Source organism: Alligator sinensis, unplaced genomic scaffold (assembly GCF_000455745.1).
Source record: "Alligator sinensis unplaced genomic scaffold, ASM45574v1 scaffold159_2, whole genome shotgun sequence".
NCBI lineage: Eukaryota > Metazoa > Chordata > Crocodylia > Alligatoridae > Alligator > Alligator sinensis.
In genome coordinates, this window is record NW_005841992.1 from 2,455,768 (window position 1) to 2,468,306 (window position 12,539).

A 12,539-nucleotide genomic window follows, 5' to 3' on the forward strand; every position below is an offset into this window, starting at 1 on the left:
CCCCCCCCCCCCAGTTTGAATGGAGTTTTCAGGTCTAAAGTTTGGTTAATTTCTAATAATGAAAATTTTTAAACATTTTTAAAAGGTCACAACTGACATAAATATTTCACAAGAATGAAAATGAAAGGTCTTGAATCACTGTGACTTTTTTTTTTTAATCCCACACAGTAACAGAGGAATAGGAGCTCAGGTTCTGTGCAGGGGGAGTTCCTTTTAAGATCCAGGTAGCTGACCATTCCCAACTGTACCCCATAGGGCTATAAAGACTGTGAGCCAGGGAGTGAGAGGCATTTCAGGCTAGCAAGCTGAATGAGTAAGAGCTCCTAGAAACCTTGATCATGGCTGGACAGCTCCCAGTACAGTGGGACTTTCTCAGGTAGAGGCTTTACAAAAGACCAGAAGTGAGAGAAGTTGCAACTGGTCAGAAGACAACTGGATCAAGTGAAGGAGATAAAACTGTGGATTCTGGAGAACAGAAATAGCAGATATGGTGCAGAGGGTGAAATGAGTTCTGCCCAGTCAATCCTTGTAGTTGAGTAGGGCCCTAGGCTGGGACTCAGTGGAGGAGGGTGAGCATACATCTCCCTACCCTAGTGCCCTTGGCACTAAAAGGAATAAAGGGATCACTACAATGTGATGTAAGGGATATCAAGAGTGACATTCTCTGAGATATAGAGAAAATATCAAGATTGGGTGTGAACTATAGGATAAAAGGACTGGGGGGAGATACTTGCCTACGGGACTATGACTTGGTAGCCAAAGAAAGAGGAATACCTCCTCCCTTGGTCCCCTGATTCAGTTATTTTTCACGGGATGGCATGGGAAAACTACTTCACTCTAGGCACGGGTAACAATCAGGATATGGATTAGTGGTGGCTTTTAATTTTTTTTGCTTGGTTGTTTTGGTGCCATCTGTCTGGCTACAGTCAAATCTTTTTTTATAAAACATTATAGCTTCACTGACCTGTGCATGCTGCAGGCAGAGTGCTCAGAGTTTTCTAATATTTTAGTAACACCATCTCTGCACGTGCCTGTCTTCTCAAACATGTGCACACATATGTTGAGTGCATAAAGAACTGTCATACTTTTAAAAGAAATAAAGTTCTACTGCAATTTTTGTGATCTGTAAAGTTTGCCAGCTCAGTCCTGGAATCCCAAATCTTGAAGCAGAATCTAGGCATTACATTTGCTTTAGTTGTGGCCTACTTTTACTTTTTCCACTGGTATAAATGGCTGCAGTGCTATTGAAATCAGTGTTCCTGAATCAGAGCATTATTCAAAAGCTGAAAGAGGAGCAAGCCATTGCATTTTTCTTCTATGACTAAATTAAAGGTTGTTGTATTTACAATGTGCAGTATTCTGCACAGAGAAGGAGGACTTGTGTAGAAATGGCCTCCCAGAAAGATCAAGCAGGAGAAGCAAAAACAGCTTTGTTGTTCAGTGGTTTTCAGAGGCATATTCAAAGCCTTTGTGGTAAGAGTAAGAAAAAAATGCTAAAAGAACATGGCCAAATTTTCATAAAAATGAAAGTTTACTTTAAAATATAGTAGGAAGCACAGATTCCAAACTAGGGAAGACATCAATTCAGCCGTTTGGAAGAGGAGAGGATGGAAAATGTTTCCTTCAGTGCATAGTCTGATTATGTCAGTCACAAAAGGTTTGCAATAGAAGAGAGGCTGAGAGCGGCACATTTTAAAAAAATAGGTTAGTTTATAAAAATAGGTTGCATGCGTGTAGAGCTTTTCGTGGTGAATATGCAATGCAAATAACAATCTGGTCTCTTAATATTGAAGTAAGGTCAGTATTTTTCCCCAGGGGGAAAACGAGGATGAGATAGGAAGCGACTTACCTAAAACAGTATTGCTAACTCTAAGCATTCAAAAACAATTAAGTCATTCCTCACCCCTCCTTCCCCCACTCCCAAAAAAATCATGACATTTAGAGAAAAAAAATAATTGGGGGGGGGGGGGAAGATTAGTTTGTCTTACCATTTTTGAGCCTTTAGTGTGTTTTATTTCAAATTTTCTCCAACACTCTGCAGACTGGAATGTTTTACTTTTTATAGTGGAAAACTGAGATTTTTATGACTTACAATGTCATAGCAGGACTGGAATTTCAGCCCCAAACCATCCTCATTTTGGTAGATTTGGCTGTTTTTTTGAAAATATATTGAGGCTTGATGGAAAACATCTTGTATTTTGCTTTTAAAACAAGATCCTAATCAATTATCTTTAACAGGAAAGAATCAGTGAAATTTGTCAATACTTTCTTGCATGAAATAGTAACCCTAAGGAGAATTTTTAACAAGTGTAACCTATTTTATTGTTGTGCTTTGCAATCCTGAAATCAGGGCAATGCAGTAATCTACTCTGAAGAAATTATTTTCTTAATGTTAGTCTTGAATACATACAAAGAAGTTAAGTTTTAATTCTGCATTTCATGCTAACAAATAAAGTCTTTGCCCAGGTTAGCTGTGGATAAGTATGTTAGTTATGGATAGGTAACTCCTGAAATCAATGGCAGTTTGGTATATTTAAGGACAGCAAGAAAATGCTAATACTACTAAAAAAAGAAAAAAAGAAAAAACAAGCTTATTTTTGTTTGCTTTATCTTTCATAATCATTTGTTTATTCCAATTACAGTATTTCAATGTTCAGGCATTCTGCATGTATGTGTATGTGTTGCTATAGCTCAAGTTTTGAGGTCTTTGCAAAAATTTAGCACCTCAGCCCTATAGGAAAGTGAAAAATTACCTTACTAGTTGGCTGAGTACTAAGTCAGACTGGTACCCATGTGGGGGAATGGAAAGCAAGAACAAAACAAATACCCCAAAAGACAAAAACAAACAAACAAAAGTTTCACAAATTCGTTTGAATCTCCATAAAGATTTTTACATTGTCTTCCTGTCTGGAACACAGGTTTGGACTGGGTCTTGCTTCATCTTTTTCTCTCTTCTTCATGTTAGTATGCATTGAGTGGAGGGTGTAAATGTATATGGCATTGGCCTGAGTCTGCTCCCAGTAAAGTCATCAGCAAAACTCCCAGTCACTTCAACTAAAGCAGAGTTAGGTCAACACTGGCCGCATCTACACAAGACACTGACTGCTTCTACAAGTACTAAATGACTGCACAATAACTGGAGTTATGCCGTGCAACGCTACTGCATAGTAGTAGACGTAGCCACTGAATGCTTTGAAAATCAAACACCAAAAGCAATAAATCTAGTATTGGTGCACAAAAAAAAAAGAAGAGAAAGGTAAGAGGAACCATCGCTCACTTGCTCAAGTTCCTGTGTCAGCAAAAAGCTGTAATTGTACCTGTGTGAGAGTTCTTAGCGGGCATTACATGAAGGTTCATGCTAGATCATCGTGCAGTGTACAAGGCATGTGTGTAGGAGCAGAAAGATTAAGAATCTTTTCTCCATGCATGATTTGCAGGGACTGTTTGTAATCTTATGTATTGCACAATTTGAAAGTAGGGGCAACTCAACATAAAAGCAAACAGCAGTACTGAACTCTTGATGGGGTTAGTAAGAGCACAGTCATAAATATAATATGCTGGCCAGCAAAGACAGGATGCTTCTGGCAGAATGAAGTACACAGTGAAGAAAAAAACTGCTCTGATCCACTCTGCAGCTTCAGTATCATTTGTCCAAACTAGACCATATTTGGTGCTTTTCTTCTCTTGCTTCTGTCCTTCAGTAATAACTGTACGTGCTCTTTTCTGAATTCCTTCTATTAAGCTCCTACCTTTTTGGCACTGAGGTACCTTGCTTAGAACTGACCCTTCTTCATTATGTGGCAAACGTGAAGAGCACTTAAATGCTTGTCATTTTAGCCTCCAAACATACATTCCACAGGCATTTGGTGCCCCCTTTATTGTTGAAAACCAATGATAGCAAAACATGAAATCATGAAACTAGGCCTTAGTAAACTACACAGAAGAAATGAAGCTCTAATCATTTTAATTTTGCTGTATGGAAAATGTTATGCCCCATATTAGTACATTGAATGATAGGCAAATGTGTTCCACTTGAATTACATCTGTGGCAGAACTATGTGCCACTAAAATGTAGTTAAGTGCGCACAGGACTTTTGCTAATCCCCTGCATTAGGATGCCTGCTGTGTTAAAGATAGAAATACTTCACTAGAGCCAAAAATGCACAGCAAACAGTAACTTTGAACTACCTTTCTTAGGTTTGTGTAAAGTGGAATTTCATTTTGTTTGCACATCCCATTCCAGTTAATGTCCATGGCTTTCTGTATTTCTTCTTTTAAAGCACAAATTGGCTGGAACACATCTTCCTTTAAAGGAGAAAATGAAATGGGCAATTATTCTCTCAGTGGTGCCTGCCCAGGTGTTGTGCTGGCCTGTGAGAAATCAAAGACATTTTGTACCAGTAACTTCAAACAATGGGCAGAACACGATTCATGTTTAAGACTGACATTTTTATAGCCTTGACAAAAGTCAACCGCATCATCAGAAACAATAGATATAACTTTCATTCCCTCTGAGACTGACAAAGAAAAGAGCTATTCTTTGAATTCCTTCAGCACTGTGTTGTTCCTACAAAAGAGGATTTAGGAGGGGTCCTGGAGGAGCAGAACACTTGATGTTGTTGGGTAATTATTTTTTGGCAGCACATTGCTTTCTCCAAATGGGTGCAAAACACCTATTATGCAGGGAGAGTAATTTTTTATAGCTCTCATTTAAAATGATTAAGTGATTATTCTATGCTTGGCAGTGACAAGTGTATTTTGGGAGAAAGAAGGAAGTTTTGTCTACTATGTTGGGTTGCAGCCTGTGCTTTTTGTGCAAAGCTTCATTTTCTATCAAACCAGGAATGAAATTTGGCTCTGAACTCTACTGGCTTGGGTTTTTGCCATGATTTGCACTCAATAGCAGAACCCCAATCTGAACTTCTTGCTTTTCTTTCACTGCTTAATGTCCTCACCATTGTTCAAAATGTTTTCTAGCTAGAAAATAGAATATCCAATATAGCACTGCCTTACAAAGCATTAACTCTCAAAGCACTAGCAGCAATGCTCCTAAAGGCAAGTAATATGGAGTTGCCTCCAGTCCCTTCTCTCATATTGCTGTCCTTATCCCAGCATAAGTACCTCTCCCTTACGTCCTTCTGCTCTTGTGTACTTTACCATCTCCAAGGAAAATAAAAAATCCTTGTCCTGTCCTGATTTCTCATCAAACCCACTCACTTGGCATGTGTATATGTTCATTAATTCATCATAATAACAGCGCGTTAAATGTAGTACCTGTAATGACAGGTACTTAAATTAATGTGCCATAATCAGTACTGTTGTGTATTACCACAGATGAGCACTTTAAGTGACATTAATATGCATTAAACTAAATCTACTGCACATTAATGCATTAACACAGGTTTTGCCTGCCATGCTAATGCACATTAGAATTGGTCTTCTGCGCATTAAGCATCTCATGCAGACATGCCCACGGAGCACTGAAATATGATTACAGTATGGAATAACTCTCTGGGCCTTTGGAGTACAGAATTAGCTGCACTGTATTCATGTGTATTCAGATATCTTGGCCTTCCCCTGTCTCTCATTTGTAGCCTTCTGTGATGGCCTAGGCACAAATTGCATAATGATCTACTGTGTATTATAAAACATGTGCATAGTCACATGTTCTTTGCATTGCCCCTGCCATTAGTTGTCAGCACGATGGGTGAAATCCATTGTAAGACTACGTGGCCTGGACTTTTAGAGGGGCTGAGCACTTGCATCTCCCATTACTCTTGGAAAAGGAACCCAATGCTTTATATAAATAAAATGTAGCAGATATTTTGCCTTAAAGAGAATCACACTGAAAAGTGTGAGATTATAATTTGCCCTAGTAATACCTCTGTGATAATATTTACACTAGTATTGCAATAATAGGTTCATTTTCCCACAAATGATTTTCACATTTTTTTATTAGCCTTCTGCATAGCTTGGAACTATGTCCATGATTCATACCAGGGAAACAGTGGTGAAAGACCCTGTCACTCACTACTAAGTGGCTGGGCTGTTTATTCCTTTATCTTTGTACAGCTGTAAATTAAATAGTCTATCATCCAAATTCTATTTTGTCCTGATATTTGCATATTTCTTGCACAGTTTCATGGCTATGTTTGTCATCTTGGTACATTTCCAACATGAAAGCAAAACTGCTGGTGCATCACAAGAAGGAAAAGCAAATAGAGAAACCATTTTGGAAGAATGGATTCTTAAAAGCAAACCATTCATTTAATTGAAAATAATCCATGTGTTTGTGCCTGGCACAGAAATTAAAGAAGGCTGTATGACCAAAGAAACCATTCGGTCCAGAACTTTGTATATTGAGCCATCCCAATAACTGCAGGTTTAGTTCACTGCCAGTTCTAAAATATCAAAGGCTAAATTTTCTTTTAGATTAAATAGAACTGATTTTTTTTTAAATTATTGACAAATAAACAAGTAAAAAGCACATTCATTTTGGCCTGAAGGAAAAGCATTAGGTTGTATGGTTTTGTTTTTTTTAACTTTTCACATTCTAAATTAAACATTTTTCTATTTTTGTTTCTTCTCTTTTTACAGACATCATTCATTGGAATCAGCCTGAATTCCCAAAATGTTTTGGATGACCTGATTCTCCATATTTCATTAAAAAAAGTTCCAGACCAAAAATTCTGGATGCTTCTATTTATGTGACAGATACCTTCATCTGGCATGTCTCCATTTTTTTTAATACCCAATGGAAATGTGCTGAAATACAAAACTTCGTGCAACTTCAGTGCAACTATGCAAAAGGACAAGTCAGCACAAGGGACAAAAGGAATTACAGTGCTCAGCTTTTAGTTAAATCTATTAAGCCAGTAGATATTCATGCTTATGTCAAGCTTATTAAGCCACCAGAACTGTATCATTTTTTTCCTTTCTTTTAGGAGAACCTCAAATATTTCTGTCATATATACATCTCCTAAAGCATATAAGCATACTAAAATGAATGACCTTTGAAACCATACATGGGAAAAGGAAATAAGCAAATGTTGTTAGAGCAAGAAATTGCACATGATGTCCGAATAAATGCTTCATGCCATTTATGATATTTACAACTTGTGATTTATATTAGTAACAAAGATTAACAAAATGTGAGATTAGAGTTTGTTCCAAGTGAGTCAGAGGGCAATTTGGATCTATCACATGGGCTGTCCTGCATTGGACAGAGCACAGGATTAATAGAAGTACTAATCAGATACAACAACAAAAATATTAATCTCCACTCCCTCCAATTTTTCAATAGTTTGCTTGGATTGTATTTTTGCTTCCTATTTCCCTGCCTTGTAGGCCTTTTCCATTAATGTTCTATAAAACAAACTTATTTGAAGAACTATTCACAGAAGCAGTTAATTTTAAATTTCATTGGGTGCATCTACATGCAATTTTAGCGTAGAGTTGCCTAATTAGCTCCACAGTAAACATCTTGGTGTCTCTATGTGCAGTCCTATTGGGCTGCAGGAAACTAATAAACTCCACAGCCTGCCCCAAACTGGAGCTCCCTCATGTCCCAGCTAGCCCCTCCACAGCATGATGAGCCAAGTCAGAGCAGCCCTGGACTGACAGGTTGAACCCCAGGGCCCCCTGCCAGCCGGGGCTACTCCAACTTAGCTCAATGTGGCATCGTTCTGTGTGCACGTGTAAATGCAGCATCCAGGAGCAACAAACTCTAGGGCAATATGCACCAAAATGTATTGTTCATTAATATGTGCATGTAAATGCACCTATTGAAAAATATTTGGCAAAAGTGAATTTCAGGTTCATAATCATGAGACCTTGCACCAGAGTTATCAACATTGCATCCATGGATATGTATATCACACAGCATTTTTCAGTCAAAACAGCTTGAAATTTTAAAGGCAAATAGAAAATACCTGAAGCAATGTACACAGCAAATATTGCACAAATAATCTATGGGTTGAAATGCATTCATGTAAATATTCTCTGAAAAGTTTGAACAATAAACAGATTGTGAAGTTCAGGATCTATGCAGACAATTAATTTGTTTGTTGTAATTAGTCAACTGAACTCTGGTGATTAATTTTCACTACCTTACAGAATAGGATGCAAGCAAACCAGTTTGTAACTATGGACTAGCCAGGCACAATAGGAAGTTGTTCATCTGATTTTTGGGAAACTGTAACTATTCCTAATGTAAAGAGACTGAACCAAGGCCTGGTGAAGTTAATGGAAAGCTTTCTATTGATTTTTCTAGGGTTTGGATCAGGCCCTGCGGCATTAGCTAGAGCAATTTTTGTCCGTTTCCTCTGGCAACCATACTTTGACTTTGAGCTTCAAATCTAGTGTGTTTTCTGCTGTGGTAATTTAGCAGGAAGATACCAGCAGAAATGACTGACTTTAGCTGTGCTTGTTCTACTTCACTGTGGAGACCTGAGTATTCCACATCCAGAATGTTGTAGCACGGGCAAGACTGTGAGATTGGAAGCCAGTATGTAACTAGTGATGGGCTACTGGGACAAGATCCTTGAGCACCAAGTTAAAGGGCAAGCATGTAACAGGAGTCAAGGCAGCAGCTGAAGGGGAGCCAGAGGTTGGGCTGGGACTGCTGTGGCAGGGAGATATTGCCGAATCCAGTGCTGTGGTGTGTGGCGGGCCAGTAGGTGGTGCTCCTATGTAGAGCCACCCACCTCACTGCGCCCAACCACCTTCCAGGCTCCGAGTGCCTCCCTGGGGGTGCCTCACGTCTGGCCGACCCCCTTCCTGGAGCACACCCACTAGCCTGGGGGTTCCACTGCTACCACCCAGGGCTGGGCTTGATTCTGGCTCTCGCACCCTGGGAAACACAGGCCTAGTAGCCCTCGAGGGTACTTGATTCACTTCAAGAACTTGGGATGCTTCCCTCAGTCAGAAGCACAAGTAGTGGTCTCCCTTAGTCAGCCGACCAAGGGGGCCCCAAGGCATAATCTAGACCTGCTCCCAATAAGTCTCCCACACTAGGTACAAAGGAGAATTTTATTGGTTACAAGGGGTAGGGTTGAATAGGGTACAGGGTAGAGCAATATCAGAGAAATCCCATAGAGCAAACTCCCATGGCTGGGTAGCCTTTGATCAAACATCTGAGTTACTGCAAGCTATATATCTGGTTAGATCTCAGGTAGCTTACTCACAAGTATCATCCAGAGGCAGGTGGAGATTCCTTCTGGAGGCAGGCAGTTCCTTGATCATGAGTTTTGAGAGAGAGGACAAGTTTCAGATGGTTCAACTCTTTTCTCTCTCTCAGTCTTCCTCATGGCTGCTGCCCCCTCCTCCTGGGCAGTCCTTAACTTATATAGCCCTTGTGACCTCATTTACCTGGTCCAATGGAGGCTGGCACCTGTTGGCTGTCAGCCAACCAATTTGAAATGCATCACTAGTTGCTGGGCTGACTGGCAGTTCCTAGCTCTCCAGGGAGCAAGCCCCTAACCCAGGTGTGTGAGGCCAGTCACGTAGGCAGAGGGAGCAGGTTTCCCCCCTCCCTCAGGAATGTATCCAGCTCAGGTTACTTAAAGAGATAGGGTAAGGTGTGTGTCCTCTGCTGGGCCCATCCTAACCAAATTGTCACAGAGCAGAGTTTATGGGGAGAAACAGAGGTGGCCTTCTGCCACATGGTGTCTCTGAAGTAATGGGGTCTGATGGCACCACCTCCTGCAGCAGTGACATCTTCCATGGGTGGGGGGAGGGCCACTAGGGCTTGTGCTCACAGTGCTAATCTTACCAGTTATACCTCTGCTGGGAGCAGTCTGAATTCTAGGTTGGAACATGCACAGCTCAATGGGAAGCTGGCTGTTTCCAGTTGCTGATGCTTAGCACAGAAGTGGTGTGTGGAGTTTGTCAATAAGATAAGAAGTGGGGATTGTAGTGGGTTTTGCAGCTAGAAGAGAAGAAAAGCAAACACTAAAAACAAAACCTTGATGTACCAACAGTATTACCTGCACAAGTGGCTGGGAGTCACTGATCTATGAGGAAAGAAGAGATAAAACTACCATACTACTACAGTTGTTAAATTTTCAAGGTATTTCTAGCTCACTGAACACAAAAGATGAACATTTCAGAATGGGAAAAAACTTTTTTCCCATTCAGAAATGTCAATCGAATAAGATGTTATTTCAACTTCACTCTCTGCATTCACATTTAGCAAGAGAAAGGATGATAGCCGTGGCAGGTCTCAGAGTACTCTGGGCTATCTTCCCTTCCCTGTCATGAAAGCTCTGCATTGGCCTTCCATTCTCTAGACTCTCTATGGTGTGTCAGCTCCAGCACAAAAATACTTGAACTCTCTTCCACATCCCTTTCTGGATTGAAACTGTTTTTCAGTGGAGGAATTTGAAGTGGGCACTTACCCTGCAAAATATTTCTCCCTTTGCTTTTGAACATAAAGAGGTAAAGCATAGTGAAAAACCCCAAACTGAACTCAGCTAACATTCCAGAGAGAGGTGCAGTATTTAACATGGATTATTTCTAACTTTAAATAAGTATGAAATGTTTAACATTTTTGAAATTTTAACTATGATTGTAATTGGTGAATGTGGACCTCCTCCAAAGACTGCATCTTACAAGAAATAAAAAAAATCACTCTGATACAGGGTAGCCCCAAAACATTGAACAGATGTTCCCCCAAAAGTTCAATTACGTCTTCATTATATTTGCACGGGCCTGTTTTAGTTTTGCTAATTAGGCAAGAATCTTCTCTCAGACATACACATGCAACTTACAGTAGAGTCAATAGGAGTCTATTCATATATGCCAGGACAGAATTTGGGCCTTGGTCTTAAAACAATGTGTTCATTTCATAAAGCAGTTGAATGGCTGCCCAGTGCATGAATATTGCCTGATAATTGTAGCATTTCTTTCGACATTTTTCTGCTTCACAGTCTCTGCGGCGGACAAAGTCACTGCCACTTCGTAGAAAGAAGAGAGTGACAATATTGCCAATGGAAAGATATCAATTGCAGCCATTTTTCAAAACTATGTGATTCTTTTCAACCACGACCCCCTACTGAGAGTTGACTGCTAACTTGGGGACAGCCGGGGACGGTCCTTTTCTGGTGCCAATGTCAAGGCTCTTGTATGGCTCCACTAACAAGAGGTGCTGAAAAGTATGACAACTGGATCCCCTTCCCCTAAGACTAAGCTTGTCACTTCTGCAACATTCTTGGCCTCTTCTAACCCAGTGTCTGAGAATTTGAGACTTAATCTTAGGTCTATCACATGTCAGTGCCATATATAGCTGTCACAAAATCGGACTGACCTACAAACAGGAAAATTCTATTTTTAAATTAAAATTCCCAGCCCCCTCACTTTTTCTTAGCATAAGCATTTTTAGAACAAACATCAATTTGATGTGGGCCATTTAAAAATGCATGGGCTACATTTTTTTCCTTCAGACATGCAGGAATGTATTTCTGCATGTCTTGACAAAGTCAGCTAGTATGCATCTGCTGGCTGCATCTAATTGTCACAGACCAGGGCTTGCCCCGCTATTCTTTTTTTTAATATCACATTTTATCTAGGATGGTTGAATTAATAAGTTACATGATAGCTTAAATGTTTTCAAGGCCATGAATATTTTAATAGAGAAATCCAGTCTTTGAAAAGGGGTGCCTTCATTAGGCTCCTAATTCATAATTGGATATCTACAGTAGGTTAGGTTACATTGGCCAGTGCTGAACTCCCAACAACCCCAACTGAATTCACATTTAGTGTGTGCCAGCTGCTGCCTGCACAGGCCTGGTGAAGTTCCCCAGGAGCCTCATTCTCGATTCCATTGGCAACCTTAGGGTGGGACAGCAGTGCTGCCCGCAAGAGGGTCATGACCAAGACAAAATGTCAGTCTAAGATGTCTCAACTTCTGGAGCTAAATGCAATGCAAAGCTCCTCTCCCTCCTTAGCAATGCCAATGGAAAGGAAGAGGAATTGACTATACTAACATAGCAGCAGCTATGCAGGTCATTGTGTCTGATGTCATTCAGCACATCTGGGTGACAGGGTGGCAGTCTGCTACACCCTTGTTATCAGTCATGGATGTTCATTCCTTCAGAATGAGACCTTTTCCTCATTTGTGCCACTCTTGATACAAGACACCAGGATCAAGCCTTCTCAACCTCCTTGAAAATTGGGATGTAGGTATATTAACATGTAATGTAGCAAAGTTCCTTCTGGGCTTGCCTGCTCTGAGGGGTTTCACTCCACTGCCCAAGCAACAGCCTGCACTCTGTCCTCCCATTCCCTGACAGCCACACTACTCCTATCTCCTCCATACAGACAATGCTCCAAAAGGTACTTTTGAATAAAGAAATACTGCAGGTAAAGCAATGTGTCATGACTTAGGGTACGATTGTTCTTTGATATACTCTACAACATGGATAGTAGATGGATCCTTGGTATGACCTTGGCATGGTTTTAAGCAAACAAATCCCCTCTCTCAGACTACAGTGTGCCAGGAAGCCAATGCATGGAGGTTGCTTCATGCTAGTGATCTTTCC

At 40.4% G+C, this 12,539-nt stretch overlaps 1 long non-coding RNA gene across 1 annotated transcript in view; it reads left to right on the plus strand.

Moving 5' to 3' along the window:
• LOC102382625 overlaps window positions 1-6,717 on the plus strand; it is a 60,522-nt gene extending 53,805 nt beyond the window's left edge. The window contains exon 3 of the long non-coding RNA XR_323569.2: window positions 6,598-6,717. This is a non-coding gene — a long non-coding RNA (uncharacterized LOC102382625). The remainder of the gene's footprint in view (window positions 1-6,597) is intronic.
• The last annotated feature ends 5,822 nt before the right edge of the window (window positions 6,718-12,539 follow it).